Below are 18,140 nucleotides of genomic sequence, written 5' to 3'. Positions count from 1 at the left end.
CCCATGACCTGGCCTCCCTCCCTTCAGGACCATAAGAGTCCCAGCAGGGAGTTTCTCTGCACAGGGCTTTGCTGAGTCACTGCACTGGCAACTGACTGGAATCCTACATAGTTAGTTTAAAAATAAGTAAAAGGACACCATTTTAGTAACATGTATGTCTTATACAGTAGGTAGGCAAGGCTTTGGGATTTTCTTTGCTTCCCAAGAATTACGCAGCAACTCAGGGACAGAAATGAGGAAGCCAGCATCAAATGTCATGATTTGGGATTTTCTCTCTGATGAGCCAAACTAAAAGTAAAACCAGATGATCCTGAATTTTTAAGAAGTTTGACATCTGGATCTGAACTTTGAACTTGGATGCAGCAGTAATTAGCCAGCTTGCCCTGCTTTAGTGTATTACACAGAAAATCCCTGATGCAAGCAATAAATACCACATCTCCAAACAGATGACATACACTGTCGGCTTTTTAGGCACTCCGGAAAAACCTGAATACATGCAGATCACAACAAAAGGAAGAAAGTGCAGAGTAACTGCAAAGGACTTGAGCCTGTTGGTATGTAAAGTGTCTCAAAACAATGAGAGTTTTATAAATTCAGGTGCGAAATAAAAATCCAACTGTGATGCTCCATCTAAAAGTTCCCCACTCTGCACCCCACCCTGCGAAGGGAGGGAGTTGGAAGATGGTGCAGGTCTCTGCCTCTGGTTTTCTAGTTGTTGTCAGTGTTTGTCTGTGACTTGCAGTCATGAACAATTGACTTGCTACATTTCTGTCCTTGGAGGATAAGTGTTGGCCATGGTACTTTGATACTTTGATTTATAGGCTTTTTAATATGATCTTTAGGAGTGAAGTAGCAGTATATATTAGGAGTTGCAACTGCAAGTTCCACAGCGGTTTTGCCCTGAGGTTCAATGCAGCTGAAATCTTTCCTGAAGTAGCACAGGTGTTTCTTAGTTATTCTGAAGAGGGTGAAATGTGAAGGGGGCGGTGGAACCAACCAACCAAAAACCCCCCAAAATGACTATGATCATGAGCGGTTGTAAAGCAGTGTTCACCAATTCGCCATGTTCACCAGTTCACAGTGCTGAGGATTTAGGATAGCGATGGCTTTTCCCCCTCCATTTTTTGGATATTTACAAGAGAGTATCACGTGGCATATCTGTTACAGTTTCTTACCAAGTCCTTATAAATATTTCCAGCCCTCTATGCTTTCCTGGTATAAAATCCAACTACTTCATTTTGTAGTTAATTTTTTATTTAATCATTCCCAGTTCTTGTGGAGATAGGGCTCTGCGACTGCATGGGGAGGGAATAGTCCTCCATTCTTCTTAGCAAGGGCAAGCAAAAGGGCAGAATAGTCATGGTTTATTTAAAAAAAAAAAAAAAAAAAAAAGTATTGCATTAGTAGAAGTGTCCCTGTTGAAGAATCTGAAGAAATTATTGACAGTAATGTATTTGGCAGGATTGTGGGAAAGAAAAAGACTGCTTGACACAAGGTTGACTTGCAGGTCAGCATATGTACCTGCTTGCAGCTCCAGGTTGAGGCATTAGGGGATGGTATCCAAAGTGTGGTAGAGAAAATCAGCAAAAGTAGGTGGCTACAGCCACCATGACAAACTGTCAGCATGTTGTGACAAAATGGGTTTGGTCTCCTCAGCAAAGAACCAACAAAAACTTGTGAATTTCTGTCAAGTAAACAAGCCCCGGGCTGCAGTCCAGGGGAACCTGAATCAGGTCAGGGACAGCAGAAGAATGTAGGCACTGAGACAGAAGTGAACAAACTAGATTTCCTGTGCCTGTATACCTTGCAAAAATAGCATCTTTGAAAGTGTATGTGCAAATTTAGAATGTGCTGCGCTCCTGAACTATTTCTGGGTTATCCTGTGTCTGGTTGAATATTAAAACAGCGTATAACCACACTATATTGTTTGGTGGAAATGACTGAAAAAAACATGGTGTGCTTCTGGAATGTGAACTGGGTCAGACTTCAGTCATGCTCATCCAAAAAACCCTTCTCCTGGTGTCTACAGTGTTTCCTTAATTATGCTGTTAAATTCTGCAATGTCAGCATGCTAGTGCCAGATCCCAAAATGGGATAGTCTGTGTTTGCAAGTCATCAATGACACACAATATAAAATTATACAAAAATGCAGAAACTGTAGCTCAGCTGAAAATTATGCCCTAGGGACTCGGTTCACAAATTGTATTAACAAAGTTTTCAGGATCAGAGCTCACTGTATGAAATTGTGCGTAGTTAGGTGTAATATAACCAATCTGTACAGGATTTTTTGTTTAAGAAAGCATTTTTATATACTTCCGAAGCCATAGGTTTCTTTTTTGTTGTTTTTGTATATTGCTTGACTGCTTCTTGGATATACACTATCATATTGAGTAGTGCTGGCTGTTGTCATCTACCAATAAGGGAATAATATCTGTCTTTGGGAACATTCAAAATATTTTATTTCAGGTGCAACATTAGTAGTAAATGCTTAGAGATGATGTTTCACTTCTTACAGCTTTGCTGGGCTTCGTAATGAACTCAGATTGTCCTATATAATGTATTCATTCTGCTAATTACTAATAGCCATATCAAATTGAAAGTGAATCCTGAATCCTTACATCAAAAGCAGGAGGTAGGTAAAAGGAGGAATCTGGTCAGAGCTAGGAGTATGAAATATTTCTTGGAATGGTAAAGCATCTCAGCACATTTGAAGTCAAATAATAGCAATAGCCTCATTAATAATTTGTAAAATACTACAATGTTTAGGTCTACTTTTATGCCAGTTCAGAACAAAGTTTTTGGAATAAACTCATTTCAAGTGAAGAGACTGCAAAGAGCCTGGAAGAACTTTTCAGCAATGGAAAAATCTACAAAATGAGGAATCTGCCATTAGATCTTGCCATCCTGAGGCACTGAGGGGGAGGTGGAAAGTGCAGCTGGACAGGAGCATAAGTGGTAATCGTGACAAAGGTAGTGAAGGATAGTGATTCAGCATATTCCTTTAATAGCCTTCCTCAGCGCGCTGCTGGCATGGATGTGCTCTCTTTATGCTGACCTATTATTCCTCTCTATCTGCAGGGTTTCCACAGCATTACTTATCAGCCATTTGGATGCCTTAGCAAACATATACATATATAAATAAAATAGGAGGACGTTACTGTTTACTTAAGCTAGAGGTTATGTGGTTTGTAGAAAGGAAAGGAGAAATTGCTTATGCAGAGGTATGCACAATATCATAGTTAATGGGTTCACTCTTTAATAGACGCATGAGAGGGAAGCATTGATGCCTGTTTCTACCTTGAGTTAGAACCTGCATTCTTGGGCTGTTTCCTCTTTTTGTTAGTGGGTTTTACATTTGGTTTAGATTACTGAAAAGTTGAAGTATGACAAAAGTGTATTGTTTTAAATATAAGTATTTTTCTATATTCCAAACCAGCAAGCTCTCTGACTTTCTAATAAATTCCCTAAGAAACCTATTACTGTCAGATGACAATAGACTAGTTTGCATTCCTGCTTAAACAGCTCATAATATTGAAGATAAACTTAAAAAATAACAGCCGCTAAAGGCAATATTAAATCCCACAAGATCCTTAAGAGATGTGTGCTGCAGAGACATATTTTATTGACAACTTTTAGAAATTCAGAAGGATTTCTAAAAGACAGTGAGTAATCACTTAGAACTGGCAAGGAAAAAAAACATTTTTAGAAATGTTTCTGTATTAGACATGGGAATGGACCTGAACACTGAGAATGAAATGCTAGCTGATACTGTGACTGTCAAAAGGCTGGAACAGATTAAGACAAATGTTTATCAGACAATGTCAGAATCTGCAAGCAGTAATCAAGTGCAATCAAAAGTGAAGCTGAGGAATTCAGAGGCAGTCTTTCCTCTCCTTTCAGTGATGAATTGGTTGTCTCCACCCAGTGTTGAAGGATGCCACATGGCTGGAAGTCCATTTTTTTTGTGCCATTGCAATAGTTCCAGGGTTCAAACCATCAACCATTTGAGAAGGCAAAACCCAAACTACCTAACCTCCTGGATCCATGGGTGTTAGCTGCTGTATGTAGGAAGACTCCTTTTTCTAGGCATTTTATCTGTTCTGTGGGTATACTGCATCTAGGGCTTCTTGTTTTAGCCCTTTGTCCCTAGCAATAAATAACACTTACATGCACCAAAAAAAAAAAGGGGGGGGGGATAAATAAACACCAAGTAAAACAAGGGCTGAAAATGCAGGAGTGATTAAGCAGTTAAATGAACCTCCAGAGGACTCTTGGGGAGTATGTCTGGCACTGACTTTGCTCCTTGCTTGTTCATTCCAGGAAAGAAAATAGACCTTTGGGAAACCTGAAGGTGGGACTTACTATCAAAAGCAAAATAAAATCACCCAACTAGTTGGCCATAAAAGCAGCTGATAGATCACTGTGTGCAAAGGCTGGGTCAGCTCTTTGGGTGATGCTGGCTTTGTGGCTCAGAATGTTTTGTGCTGTGAGTTTTACACACTTGCTAATGATGAATTCATCTTTTATTTAATAAAAATCTTAGGGAAAACCTTCAGTGATTCTCATTGAAACTTCCACCTGCACAAAAAGCCACTTGTTGTAACTGGCGGAGGGTATGCATATGTGGGCAGTTAAAACACTTAAGTCGTTTTTGTGGTTACACTCATTCTCCTCCATGGCCGTCAGCAGAACATGCCATCTGGCAAGGGAGTGCCTCCTTCCCATTACACACCTGAGAGCTCCCCACAAGTGAGATTTCAGCTCATTATGATACTTTATGCCCTTACGGGGATTTAAGAAGAAATACGTACCTTTTCTCTCTTGTACTTTCTTCTGAGTTGCATATTATTTTCTAGAAAAGAGATATGTTTACTGAACTTAGCCTTTTTTTTGCTTGTAATTTGCATATATACAGTTAAAGATTTTTCCAGAATTTATTCAGAATTATCACATATACCTAATTAATCTATTTGGGCCTGCGGCTCTTTCATTGAAAGTTGTGACATGAATTGAGGATTAGAAGTGCAAGCTCTTGCTGAATGACACAGCTCTTGTGCCAATGAGTTCCTTTATTTTGATGAGTGAAGATCGTGAAGTTACTTTTCAGGTGTAGCTGCTTATGGTTGGTTGGTGTTTGTCTGTATCTCTGCAGTGCCTGGAAGGTCTTGTTGGTCAAGATGTTGCACATACAGTAGGTGACAGTTCCTTATCTGAAGTGACTGAGCTCATCCTTTGTGCTGTATGAATATTTTTTAACACTTGCAGATATATTTACATTTTAGCCAGTAATATGTCTGTTAGAATATGAATGGAAAAAAAGCACATCAAGTGGATAATGCACCAGTGAATTCAGGTCAGATTTTGTAGAAGATAATTGCAGAAATTGAGGAATTTGTGTCACTTGACTAAGTTAGAATGGGGCTTTTAAAATTATTGCCGATTACTGTGATCAATAGCTAGTTCGGGCTTTCTAGCAGTTTTGAGGATCATCTGTCAGGTAAGGTTTTTGACTTGATAAATTTATTAACTGAAAAATTTGTTAATAAATTATAGTTTCTTAAAATAGATCATCATCTCAGTTTTAGGACCAGAGGATGAAAAAAGGAAATAAGCACAATACTTGTCAAAAAGCATTTGCAAAATTTATGTGAATTTTTAAAGTACTCGCATATCATTATTAAGTTGTAGGGCATGGGAAGCAGGATGGCTGCTGATAATTAGGGTAGGGATGGCTCCTGTTAATTAGGGCAGGAAGTTTTGTAGTTTGTTATACAGGTAGTAACAGGCTTGCTGCTTGCCTTAGATACTTCTTAGGGTACCCATCTTACAACTGACAGGGTTTCTGATAATAATGTACCAATACTACTGTAAACCTGTATAATGTGGGGTAGTTTCTTCTACTGTATGAGCGGCTGGAGCAAAAAGGAGAAGAGGGCAGAAGGATGGGCAAAAAGGAAAGAAGGAAACTAGAAAACGTTCTGTGCAAACCTGTGGATCAGTAATAGCAAATATACTGGTAATAAATTTTACTCTGCTTCATGAGTAGCCAACATGAGGCATATTGCAAAATGTTATCTGGAGAAAAAGGTGAGTACTCAAGCCAAATGTTTCAGTAAGTTTTGGTGGACAATTGCTGAGTATTTGTTTGCTGGTATCTGATTTTAAAATTTCATAAATATAAATAGAACAAAAGACACTTGCAACAGTTTCAAAATACAGATTTAAAATAACATGCGTATGTTTTAAAAATTGCTTCTAGCCTGTTGTGCTTTTTACAAATGTGCATTGCAGTGATGCATATGATGTTTAAAGGGCAGATGTACATTTTGTAATGATTCAAAATGGTGTTTTATTTTCAGATTTGCAAACAAAACAAAAAAAAATAAAAATAGCACACAATCATCTTGACTCTATTTTAAGGCCTCTCAGTTACAGCAATTGTGTTTGCTGACAGTTTCACAAGAAAAACCTCTTTTTGAAGGGTCAGTTACAGGAGAATTACATGTGGAATAAAGTGTACTTAAGGTTAGCTTATGAGCTAGTAATTGTTCTGAAATGCGCCTAAATTTTACTGAAATTAAACCCAGAAGAGGTCATTCAGTCTGATTTCCTATATATTACGGGCTACTCAGTGCTGCCCCAACTTTAACTAGCCTGAATATTCCAGTTCTCAGAAGAGTAAAACATGTACCGTTGTCAGAGAGCAGCAGACTGAATTACAGTAATGATCTTACTGCCGAGGAGGAATTGTTCCAAGTACATTTTGGGGCTGTGAAGGAGGGAGAGGGATGGGGTTGCTGACCCCAGTGGTAGACTTGACAGGGCTGCCATGACTATCTGGCCCTTCCTGAACTGATTTCCACTGTTTCCACTTCAGAAATATTTGACCAGGAAAAAACAAACGCAAAGCAAAACCCCCAGTTTTCTCTGGTACCTTTCTGCATTGGGTATCTGCATACATGACCAGATGCTGCTGGTCCATATAAAAACAACATGAAGGCCATGAAATAAATGACCCCTAACTTTTTCCGCTGTCTGTGAGATTACATGTGATCTGTACCAAGACAGCCACACCAGAGAAAGCCCTCTCTGTAAGTGCAGCTGCACTAGCAAAATTGTGCTTTTGTTGGTAGTGTTTATTTACCAACAGAATTTATCCGGGGGCAGGATAGGCTATGTTGACAAAAGCACAGCTTTGCTGCTATCATGTCTTCCACAGCAGGAATACTTTGTTACATTTTCTAGTTTTTCTGGCAAAGACTTGTAATGGAAACTGTGGTCACAGATAAAAGTGCATGCCCTTTATTCTTGGGAAGCTGCTGTCCTCCTCTGTGTGCAGCTCAAGCAAGCTTAGCAGCTCGTGCAGTGCCAGCAACAAGTGCTTATCTGACACCATATAAGGTTGTGGTCGAGAAGGAAAATGATGAAAAACATTTCACAATAAACTTAGACTGGCAGATTAAATATGACACAGAAAAGCTTAGATACAGCTTTTTTTTTTTTTTATTTTAGCTCTGACAGTATTTACCCCAAAAATGACCCTTTACAGTTAATTAGGAAGAATGCCTTCTGTTTCTAGATCTGCTAAACAGTCCTGTCCCAGAATGACAGGCCTTTAGGATGCTTGTACACACAGAGGTTTTTTTGTTTTTCTTGGACTTGCTACCATTAAAAGCAGGAGATAGTCACCTTTAAGCTACAAGGTTGTGGGAGTATTGGGATGTGTTTGGGGATGTGGTGGGGAACTGGATATCACAGAGAGGAGAGGAGCATATTGAGAAGGAATTATGGTTGTGAAGATGGGTTTGCATCGGAGTTTTAACAAGGTGTGAGACACAGCAAAGCGCTTAAAAAAAAAAAGGGGGGGGGGTCTGAAAGTGTCAAGGGTGATGGTACAGGAGAGAGGCAGGCTCCCCTTTTCCTCAGTATATTGCTTGCATCTTTGCTGTCCTCCTGTTCTCTAATCTTTATAGTACAATATCATACTGAGTTAGTCTAGTACATTAGATTATAAATGTAGTCCAACTTCAGTAGCCGTTGGTGGCCTCAATCTGAATTTCCAAACTGTTCCCTGCCTGGTTGCCCTGCTTTTGGCTTTCCCCCTGAGGAACAGGCTGTCTCCATCTCCTGCAGATGTCACTTTCCCCAAACCATCAGCAGCTGAGACAATTGTGAGTTGACATGGGAGGTGGTGCAGCTCTTGCCTCAGCTGTGTGATGCTTCCTTCAGGAGGAGGTGGAAGCATCCGCCATGCTATATTTACCCCCACATACAGCCAGCTGGACCTCAGTAAACTAAATGATAGGTGAGTTATTCGCATTTTGCGAAGATGTAGGGACTTTTCCGCAATATGATCAAGTACCTTAATGGTCTTTATGGGTAAGGGCATGCTGTACCATCTGTCAGAGTTTATTCAGTGTTGTTCTCTAGCTTAATTTTTTTGTCTAACGTTATGCCTTTCTTATAGTATATGGTCTTTTGTGGTGCGTTGCAGAAACACCCAAGCGTTGTGTATGTGTGTTGTGTAGGATCTGGCTTCCAGGTGAGCCTGGTCAGCTGGTCAGTGACCCACACTGTACAGAGCGCTTGTGCTGCGGGGCTGGCGCATGTGTAAAACCTGAAGTGTAGATGGGAATGAAATGCACATCATTTTATGGAGGAGGATTAATAAGATTTTCAGGAAAGAGGTTAAGCTTGAGGTCATTTCCTTCCTATTGTTAGACTTGAATTTTTGCCAGTGAGATGGGTGAAAGGATTTATTTTTGTCTTTGAATGCTTTGAATGTCAATGACGTCTTTACTTTGAATACAGAGAAGTGGAATTCCACTTTATTCCTGCCATTGTACTGTGTCATATGTCTGAAAAAATTGCTTGTATTTTTTTGCAATATCTTTGTCCTGCATTCCACTTAACCAATCCTTTGAGCTGCTGCTGTGCCTTGAATTATCACGTTGTGTAAGGGCACATGGAGATGCTCTGATCCCCACTTTGAAGTGTTAGTGTACTTACAGAAGGAAACAAAATGTAGTAGTATAATTCTTGAAAAAGAAGGAAATAGTCCATCTCATGGCCAGTGTCAGAGTAAGGGCTGTGTGTGAAAATGAGAGCAAAGATCTTGCCACTCTATTAACTTAAGCTTCAATAACAAAAAAGGTTTCATTGTTTAGTGTTTTGATGGGGTGTATGGTATGGCTTCTGTCGTGGTTTAACCCCAGCCAGCAACTAAACACCACGCAGCCGCTCACTCACTCCCCCCCACCCAGTGGGATGGGGGAGAAAATCGGGAAAAGAAGCAAAACCCGTGGGTTGAGATAAGAACGGTTTAATAGAACAGAAAAGAAGAAACTAATAATGATAATGATAACACTAATAAAATGACAACAGCAATAATGAAAGGATTGGAATGTACAAATGATGCGCAGTGCAATTGCTCACCACCTGCCGACCAACACCCAGCCAGTCCCCGAGCGGTGAATCCCTGCCCCCCACTTCCCCGTTCCTATACTGGATGGGACGTCCCATGGTATGGAATACCCTGTTGGTCAGTTTGGGTCAGGTGCCCTGGCTGTGTCCTGTGCCGACTTCTTGTGCCCCTCCAGCTTTCTCACTGGCTGGGCATGAGAAGCTGAAAAATCCTTGACATTAGTCTAAACACTACTGAGCAACAACTGAAAACATCAGTGTTATCAACATTCTTCGCTCTGAACTCAAAACATAGCACTGTACCAGCTACTAGGAAGACAGTTAACTCTATCCCAGCTGAAACCAGGACACTTCTACCCTTGCTCTGCTTCTGCAGCTGAAGTAGGAGTGAAGTGTTAGAGAAATACAGCTTATTCCTGACCGTCCTGTCAGTCACAGGTAGAAAAATTAGTATTTGCTCTTGCTGTGTAAAGTAATAGAGTGCAATAAACATCAGCAACATAATATATGTGGTATATAGGGGGTCGTGGAGGGCACCCAAGGGAATGCGAGTGGAGTCTTTCCTCCTCTTGCCCACAGCTCCGGGGCGGCAAGTGGAGGTATCTGAACCTTAAGTTTGGTTGTGCAAGGGAACAAATGGCTGCCGTGCAGCGAGGAACAAACATCTCCCTGCTTTTTTGACCCTGGGTCATGATACTAAATATCCAAATACAGATGATGATGATCCTTCACTGCTAATATAGCAGGACTGTGTCACCCAAAGGCTGATATTTGTGTCTAGGTTGGAGTTCAGAGTGTCACCTTGCAGCCTCTGGCAGTGCACCATCACCTTCATGAAGAGCCCCAACAGCCACTTCTCTCTGGTGTGAGGCTGTAAGGGCATCTGTTTTACCTTTCTCCGCCCCTTATTTTTCTGCCTTTGCTTTCCTCAGCTGAAGATTTTTGTCTTATATTTTCATTACCATCCAAGTTTTCCAAAGTGTTATGAAGAGTACAGAGATCCCTGATAGCATGTAGTAGGCTCTAGTAGCTGCTTAGGCAGCTTTTAAGACTGTCCAAGAATTTTGTTCTTCTCAGCTTTTTGGGGGGTTGCTCTGTTGGCAGCAAGGAGAGAACAGTTTCCAGCCAGCCATTTAGTACACAGCAGTGTTTTAAATTTCTCTTACAGTAGTCCAGTTCTGGTGTTCTTTCCCGTCCTGTCCTTTGACAATACAATTCCTAGAGGTGCTTATGCAAACATAAAGTAATACAGTAGCTTTCAGTTCTTCGTTAGCAGAGTCCGTCTTAATTTTTTTGACTAGAAGCGTTTTTTGGAAAGTCTTCAAGCTGAGTATGAATAAATAGTCCTATAAGAGTTATTTTTTCCGTTTTTTTTTTGTTGACTGATTATTACTAGGAAGACCAAGATTTGCTTTGAGAGCTTGAACCTAGTGCTCCACAAGCATACAATTTAATGAAATGTGTGCTGCAAAGGCCTCGATCTGCAGACCATGGACCAGATTGCAAAGATACCTTTAAGTACCCTTTTTGTTCTTGCAGTACTGGGGCCGCTTTGGCACAGTTTGGGTCCTTGCTGTAAATTGAAGGAGTTGTAGGTCAGCTGCCAGCATCCATGAGGAGGCTTGTGAGCAGTCAGAGCATCTGGCAAAACGGAGCCTTGTCCGAGCCCCTGCGCTGAGGTGGCATTTACCGACCTGGAGGAGGAGAGGTAGTAATAGCAGCTCTCTGCCCCCTGCTTATCCTCCTGCTCAGGAGTGCCCAGTACAGGGTTATCCTGGCTTAAAGGCAGCTTCATCCCAGCCAAATGTTACCGGGCAGTCTCGTCTTCTCTAAAATAACTGGATTTGTGAGGAAGTCATGCGGGAGAGCGAAATACTGAGTAAACAAAAGCCAGCACTTCCAGGGAGCTCCTGCTGCACTTGTGGCTGTGGCTGCCTTGCCATCATTTCTAGGATTTAAGGATCCTCCCGTTTCCATCAGCCCGCCCCGTGCTGCGGGGCTGTGGCTGTGCTTAGGAATCCTCCCATGGACAAGGCGAGGAAGGAAGTGGAGGGAGGATGGGGCTTCGGCATCCTGTACCCTTCAGAGGGGAGTGGCCGCAAATAGCTGAGCTTGAAGGACATCGTACTTTATATGCTCTAACACAGGCAGTTTGAACCTAGATGAACCCTTGATTCAAGGAGAAGAGACAGACGATTATGTGTAACTGCTAGAAACTGCTGGGGAGTTTGAGAACATCCTTCTAAACCCCTTTCCTTCAAATGACAAGAGGAAGGGAGAGGACAGGCACGCCTCGTGGAGCTGAGATTATGCAACAGTGCTAATACAGAGCTAAAGCCTCCAAACTTGAGCTGCACAGGCTGGGTCCAGAAGGCAACTTTTGCAGAAAATACCGTTTGTGATTGGGAGCAGGGATGCTATTTTCAGGATCTGCCCTGTAAAACATTACTTTTTTTATTCTTCAGTTTGTTAATTGGGCTCAGATGGAGGAATGCAGTTTAGGATCCACAGGCATCCTTTGGAATGGCCAGGTAAGCTAGAAAGTGCAACTAAGTGTTGATCTTCAATTTCAGCAATGTACTGCATACACTAGTGCTGTCTTCTGTAGGAAATGTTTTGATTCCACCAGAAAGCCTGTGAACTGTTCACAGACTGAGATGGGGAATTCTGGAAATCACAGAACATAAGCTGTACATAGTGGCTTAATATTTGTTTGTATGGTAGTAACTGATATGTAGTGTGTTTTAAATGGGTTGACATAATGTAATTTATTATAATAATTGCTTGCAATGGAAGCTCTGCCTTGAAATTGTTAATTTACTTACTGGCTTTCCAGAAAAGGAGTGAGGCCTCAGGTGATAAAATTTGTCTTGTCCTTTAAATGTGTCCTGATGCAGTTTTCAGTTGCTTTTAAACATATGTTAGATATAAGGAAGAAACTGATTTAGTTCATTAGTTCGTTAAACATTGTGCTACTTCTTTAGTGATTACCCCTGGACTACTTTTTTTTTTTTTTAGTACTTTTAGAACTAAAATTATTAGAGGTTACCAAAGTGAAAATATTGCACAAAATTTAGCGTTACAAACTTTCCCAGTCAGTTGCTCCAAATCCACAGTAAGTGCTCTTTGGAATGTTCTTACATTTTGGTGACAGTCAGTTTTACTGCTTGGAAGTCTGTGCTCGCACCAAAAAGTGGAGTGCACTTACTGGCACGAGGACTGAGGTTTTGGAAGTCGTGCACTAAAATTCACGTAAATCGGATTTCTGTTTTACATTGGAATGCCATCCTAGAGCTCTCCTGATGGTTGGCTCAAAATTAAGTTCAGAAATAACCTCCGATGCAGATTAACTGCAAACCTGTTACTTGTAAAGACTGAGGGAAATGACAGAGTAAAATAGAGGATGACCATTCTCACTAGTATGCTTATGAGAGAAACTGATGGCAGATCCACAAATCTCAGCTTGAGACAAAACTCTATGTAGCCTTGCTATCTGCCAGCTTTCCAGCTCCTCTGAAACCTACTGTAAGAGAACACCCGACAAGAGAAATAACATTTAAATTGATGCTTTATAAGCTTCCCTGGCCTGAGTACAAACACCCCTCTTAATAATTGGATACATCTCATGCATCATCTTCAGTGCCCAAGAATTTATTAAAATTAACTATAAATGCTAAGGAAGTCAGCATTTTGACAACTTGAACTCAGTTTAAAATTTTAAATTAAGAGTAAACAATACAAACACTTCAAAAGATTTTGCATAAAACATCTTCCAGAAAGGGATGAAAAAATGGAGATTGGGATGTAAATCCCAAATGAGGGTAACAGAATTATGCAGGGATACAATGGTGTTACCAATATGATTGCTCTTTTCTGAGCTAAGCTGCATGGATTTTTCCAAGAGCCGTGAATTAGAATACCCATATGTGGTAGTGAAAGGTGAAAATTGTAAAATTGTGTATAATTAAAACCATTCAGTGACATTCGGAATCTGTTAAGCATCACCTTCTCTCTGAGCTCTGCCTATAAGCATCTTTGTAAATGTGTTACAGAAAAGAGATCAGTATGCAGAAGTTTGAAGGTCTTAGATTGCTATAGGGAACTTTCAAATTTTTTCCTATGTAGTAAGCAATCCGTGATGTTTCCACACTAGGAGTTTGTGACTGACTCCTATAATGTTTTGGTATTTGAAGAATAAAATTCCTTTGTATTCATGGAGACAAGCCTTTTATCACATAACCTAGCACTACTGACCACAGAAACTGGGACCGGAAGATGAGCATTGGTTTGCATATGACCAGTCTGTGCACTGGGACTGTAAGGTTTGTGTCAGATATTAATTGGTAGCAGTTCTTGGTTTTTAACTGTCTTATAAAAGACTGTATCTTATTTATTTATTGATATAAGCTATGCAAGATGACTCTGTAAGGTGGTGGATTTCAGGTAGTTTATCCTTTTTCCTAAGACAGAAATAGTAAAGCGGTAAGACAGAAAGAACAAAACATGAACGCCACAGAAGCCTCCTGACTCCTGATGTCAGATACTGGCTTAGCAGGGCTTTCAACACTCCTATAACATCCTCATGCAAAACTGCGAGTAGCAGTTGATAAACCAGATATTGTGCTGCCATTCAGACAGGGTGGAGAAACGGGTAAACAGGAATGTCACGAAGTTCAAAGGGAAATGCCAAGTCCTGCCCCTGGGGAGGAATAACCCCTGACACTGGGACAGGCTGGCGGCCGAGCATCTGGAAATTGGCTTTGCAGAAAAAGACCTGGAGGTCCTGGCGGACAGCAAGTTGAACAAGAGCAAACAGTGTGCCCAGGCCACCCACTGGCATCCTGGGCTGCATTAGGAAGAACCTTAGCCAGCAGGGTGAGGGAAATGGTCCTTCCCCTATACTTAGCACTGGTGAGACACATCTCAGTGCTGTGTCCAGTTCTGGGCTCCCAATACAGAAAAGGCATGGGCATACTGGAGCTTCTTATGGCTCTTACTCTTTTATGGGCATAATTTTATTGTGAAACCTAATTCTGTAAAAACGGTACCTTCTTTCATTGCACTGTTGATCCATTTATCCAGTACTTCCATATTGCTTTTCACATAAGATAGCTGTACCAAACTGACACATGCCAGAGGGAGCTGCATCCCATTCACTGTCACGTCAAGGCAGAGCTGTGGACACAGGAGGAGAACTACAGTGCTGATGTGGAGAGCACAAGCTGTGGGTATTACAGATGCTGTTGGTATCTAACTTACCTTAAAGGGTGTTGTAATGATGGTGAAGCCTGAAAGTAGAAAAAATGAGTTCAGTTCTTAATACCAGGTTTGGCTGATTGCTTAGCAGTTAAATAAAGAAAACATTATTACTCAGAACACATTTGCTTTACAGTGATTTCAGGGAGCACTAGTCAGTGTGAAGTTCTACACAGTGATACATATATGACTACCCACTTTTCATTGTAGAACATGTCTTACAGATGCTGATTTGTGAAGGGGTTGCAGCTCTGAGAAGTAAGTTACTTTCTGTAATATTTTGTGTCTAAGAATTAAGATAGAAAGATACTGTGCATCTTGCATTGTTTTATTTCTTTCAGAAGAGTAGACTTGCTGGACGAGGTACCAATGCAGTAAGACAGTATTTTGTTGCATATTTTATGCTCTGGGAAGGGATATTTATATCTACTCTTTGGCCCAGATTCTGGAACAGCCGCCAGTTTCACAAACAGCAACAATTATGTGCTAAAAGGGGACTAGAACTTCTTAGAAGTTAAGTTCCCTATGGAATATATATATATATAGTGTGTGTGCATATATACACATGTACATACATATATATGTTTTGGGGAAGAGGAGAGATGAGGTAGTGGTAATTCTGATACTGCTTTTTGTGCTCTCAAACACTTTTTTTTTTTCACAGCTGAATATTGCTGAGACTATCACTGTTTAACTTTTTTATTGCACTGTTGATAAGTAAATTTTGGCAATATTGTGTACTTTAATGTTTTCATGCTATTTGATTTTTTTTTTCCTGTTCAGTTTCTTTTTTTAAAATCTGTGAGCTGAGGTTTAAAGTTATTTTTCTATATGCATTAGTAATGTTATTTTTTCCCCTATGTGAATAACATCATAAAAGTAGAAAAAAAAAAAATCTGTTTCAGAAGAAAATCAAAGCTGTCCAAAATAAATTCTGTAATTTGAGTTGATTGCTTACAGGCAGTGGTCTGTCAGCATTTTTCATCCCTCTGTCTCCCCCACATTCTGTTGCAATGGCAGCGTGCCTGTGGGCAGAGTATCAATGATTTAGTCTTCATTACTGCATAGGAGACTATTCCTTCATGAAAAGACTGAAAATCCAGGCACTTTCTTAAATGTTGGATTTTATGAAATAAGGTGTAAGAACATGTTCTGCTTTCTTGTAACTGTCAACTCAGAATTCGAGACTCAGTTCATGTAGGACCTTTTCTGAAGCTCATCAGTGTCCCTGTAAAAATTACCATTGACTTTACTTAGTTACTGATTTTAAAAAACAAAGAACAATTGCTTGTGCCTTAATGTTGGAAATCTCACTGTTAAAGGTGTATCTCATTGCTTCAGAGTTCCTTGATTTGCTGAACAAGATAAGAATAAAAATTTTCATGTTTATGGTTATAATATACCAAATACCTGTTCTTCTGCTTAGAATGATGAACAGACTCTTCTCCGGTTGATTAAATACAGAAATTCAGAAGAACTAGAACATGTTAGGGGAGGTGGGGTTTTGTCATACAATACATCTTTATTTACCTAGATGTAATGAGAACATTGAATAATTTAAAACTATCTGTGTTTCAGATAACTGTGGAATATTTAAAGAATCTGCTTGCTTTTAGAAGCGATGGTTTGGATAACCAAGTTTGTGTGGTGGACCAAAATAGGCACTAGTGTAGAGTTGCTAGAAGTTAAGCTACATCTCATGGCTTCCCAGAGATCTGTCTGTGGAAGATAGTAGTGGGGCCTTGGATTAGGAAGGCACATTAAAAAGTAAAAAAGTAAATGAATAAGTCAAGAGTGTATTGTTTTGGTTAGAGTGTCATTGCAAACCACATACAGAGATTTCTGGGGTTTTTTTGAGGCCCATGAGATGATTTACAGGCTGTACTTTCAGAGTTCCTCTTTATATAGCTTTGAAACAAAAAAGAAACACATGGGTGAGATACAGCTTAGTTTACTCTGAAAGTTTTGCGCTGTAATGAAGAATAAGTATGCATGTTTTTAAGTTTTTACTGCCTGTGTGCCCAACTTTATGGTGTGTGCAGTTTAGGTGCTATCATGTTGATTCCACGTGAAAAGTTAAGCCTGAGGGTATTATATGCTTGAGGATCACAGGTGTTAGGAGAACCCTCCTGTCCCTTCTTGTTGTCATTGAGATAATTATGAAACTATTGTGGACTTGTCATGATGTTGAGGTGTTCAGATGACAGCTTTCTAAAATTTCTCTGTGTTGCCCGTGCCTGAAGGCATAAAAACGTCAGTAGCTTGCCATGGCCACCTCTTGACTCTCCAGAGCTCTTCCAGGTTGTGGACAGGGTTTGTAACTTTCTCCTGAGCAGTCACAGAAGTCCAGCATGTGTCTGGTAATGCTTTGCATGTTACTTTGGTGGGATGTGAATGTATAGACAGCACTAATCATGATTCCGTACTTACTGTATGTACACTGAGATGAGCAGTCAGAATGAAAAGGAGAAAGAGAAGTTTTAGTGTAAGTTTCTATTTTTAAGATAAAAGTAACAAAGCTGCATTGTTTATTATTCTTTCATAGATAGCATATGGATTTCTAAAATGTAGGTGACAATTCTGCAATCTTATTTATGTGGGAGTTCCTACCAAAGTACAAAGAAAACATGCTTGAATGGATAGGAGTTTCATGAACAAAGCCACAGTAGACTAAGTTCTTAGTGAAGTCTTTTTAAGATTGCAGAATGCACTCAAATGTGGATATTTAACAAACAAGATATTTAAAAAAAAATAAATTTAAGACTACGGAGCATCAAGTACACTGGAAAGAATTAGGATGTTGTATTTGAGGTCACAGGTATAATTGTCTAATTAAGAAATTGCTGCCTAAATGCACTTGTAAAATGTTATGATGCGTACTTCCAAAGAAATTCCTGTACAAAAGAGTTAAGTTGGATTTATGTCAGCTTCCTCTGCGTCATCGTAACTAAGCTTTGTGCCCTTCCGAACAGCTTCTCACTCTGGTTTTCTTTCATTCATACAGCGTTCTGGGTGACTGAATACAGGCTGGTAAATAAAAAACAAACCCCAAGACCTGTGTTTGTTACTGTTAGGGCAAAAAGCTTGGTTCAAGAGGGGAAAATACTGATATTGCTGAGCTAATCTGCAGATACTACTACTTGTTTCTCCGTTCTCTTTTGAATGTATTTTGCTGAATCTCTTATTTGTATCTCTGGCTTACTAAGTGACAGTTCTTTGCTTTGAGCCTCTAACTAGACTTCACTGATAGGGAATAGTACTGTACCTCTCAGGAAACTGAAAGAGTTTTTTTGGTGTATGCATAAAAATATTCTCGTTGGTTTCTAAAACATAGGAATATATTAAAAACTGAAGTAAGTCTTGATACCTCTAGTTGCAATGCCATACTTCCTAGCTACGGAATGAATGCTAGATTTTTCACATCACAGAGCAGGACCACTGTATAAAACGGTGTGGTAACT

At 40.0% G+C, this 18,140-nt stretch overlaps 1 protein-coding gene across 1 annotated transcript in view; it reads left to right on the top strand.

The window, feature by feature from the left end:
• Window positions 1-18,140, top strand: part of HECW2 (HECT, C2 and WW domain containing E3 ubiquitin protein ligase 2) — a 173,187-nt gene that overhangs the window by 71,070 nt on the left and 83,977 nt on the right. The window lies entirely within an intron of this gene.

Source organism: Harpia harpyja, chromosome 7 (assembly GCF_026419915.1).
Source record: "Harpia harpyja isolate bHarHar1 chromosome 7, bHarHar1 primary haplotype, whole genome shotgun sequence".
NCBI lineage: Eukaryota > Metazoa > Chordata > Aves > Accipitriformes > Accipitridae > Harpia > Harpia harpyja.
This window is presented reverse-complemented; position numbering and strand designations above follow the sequence as displayed.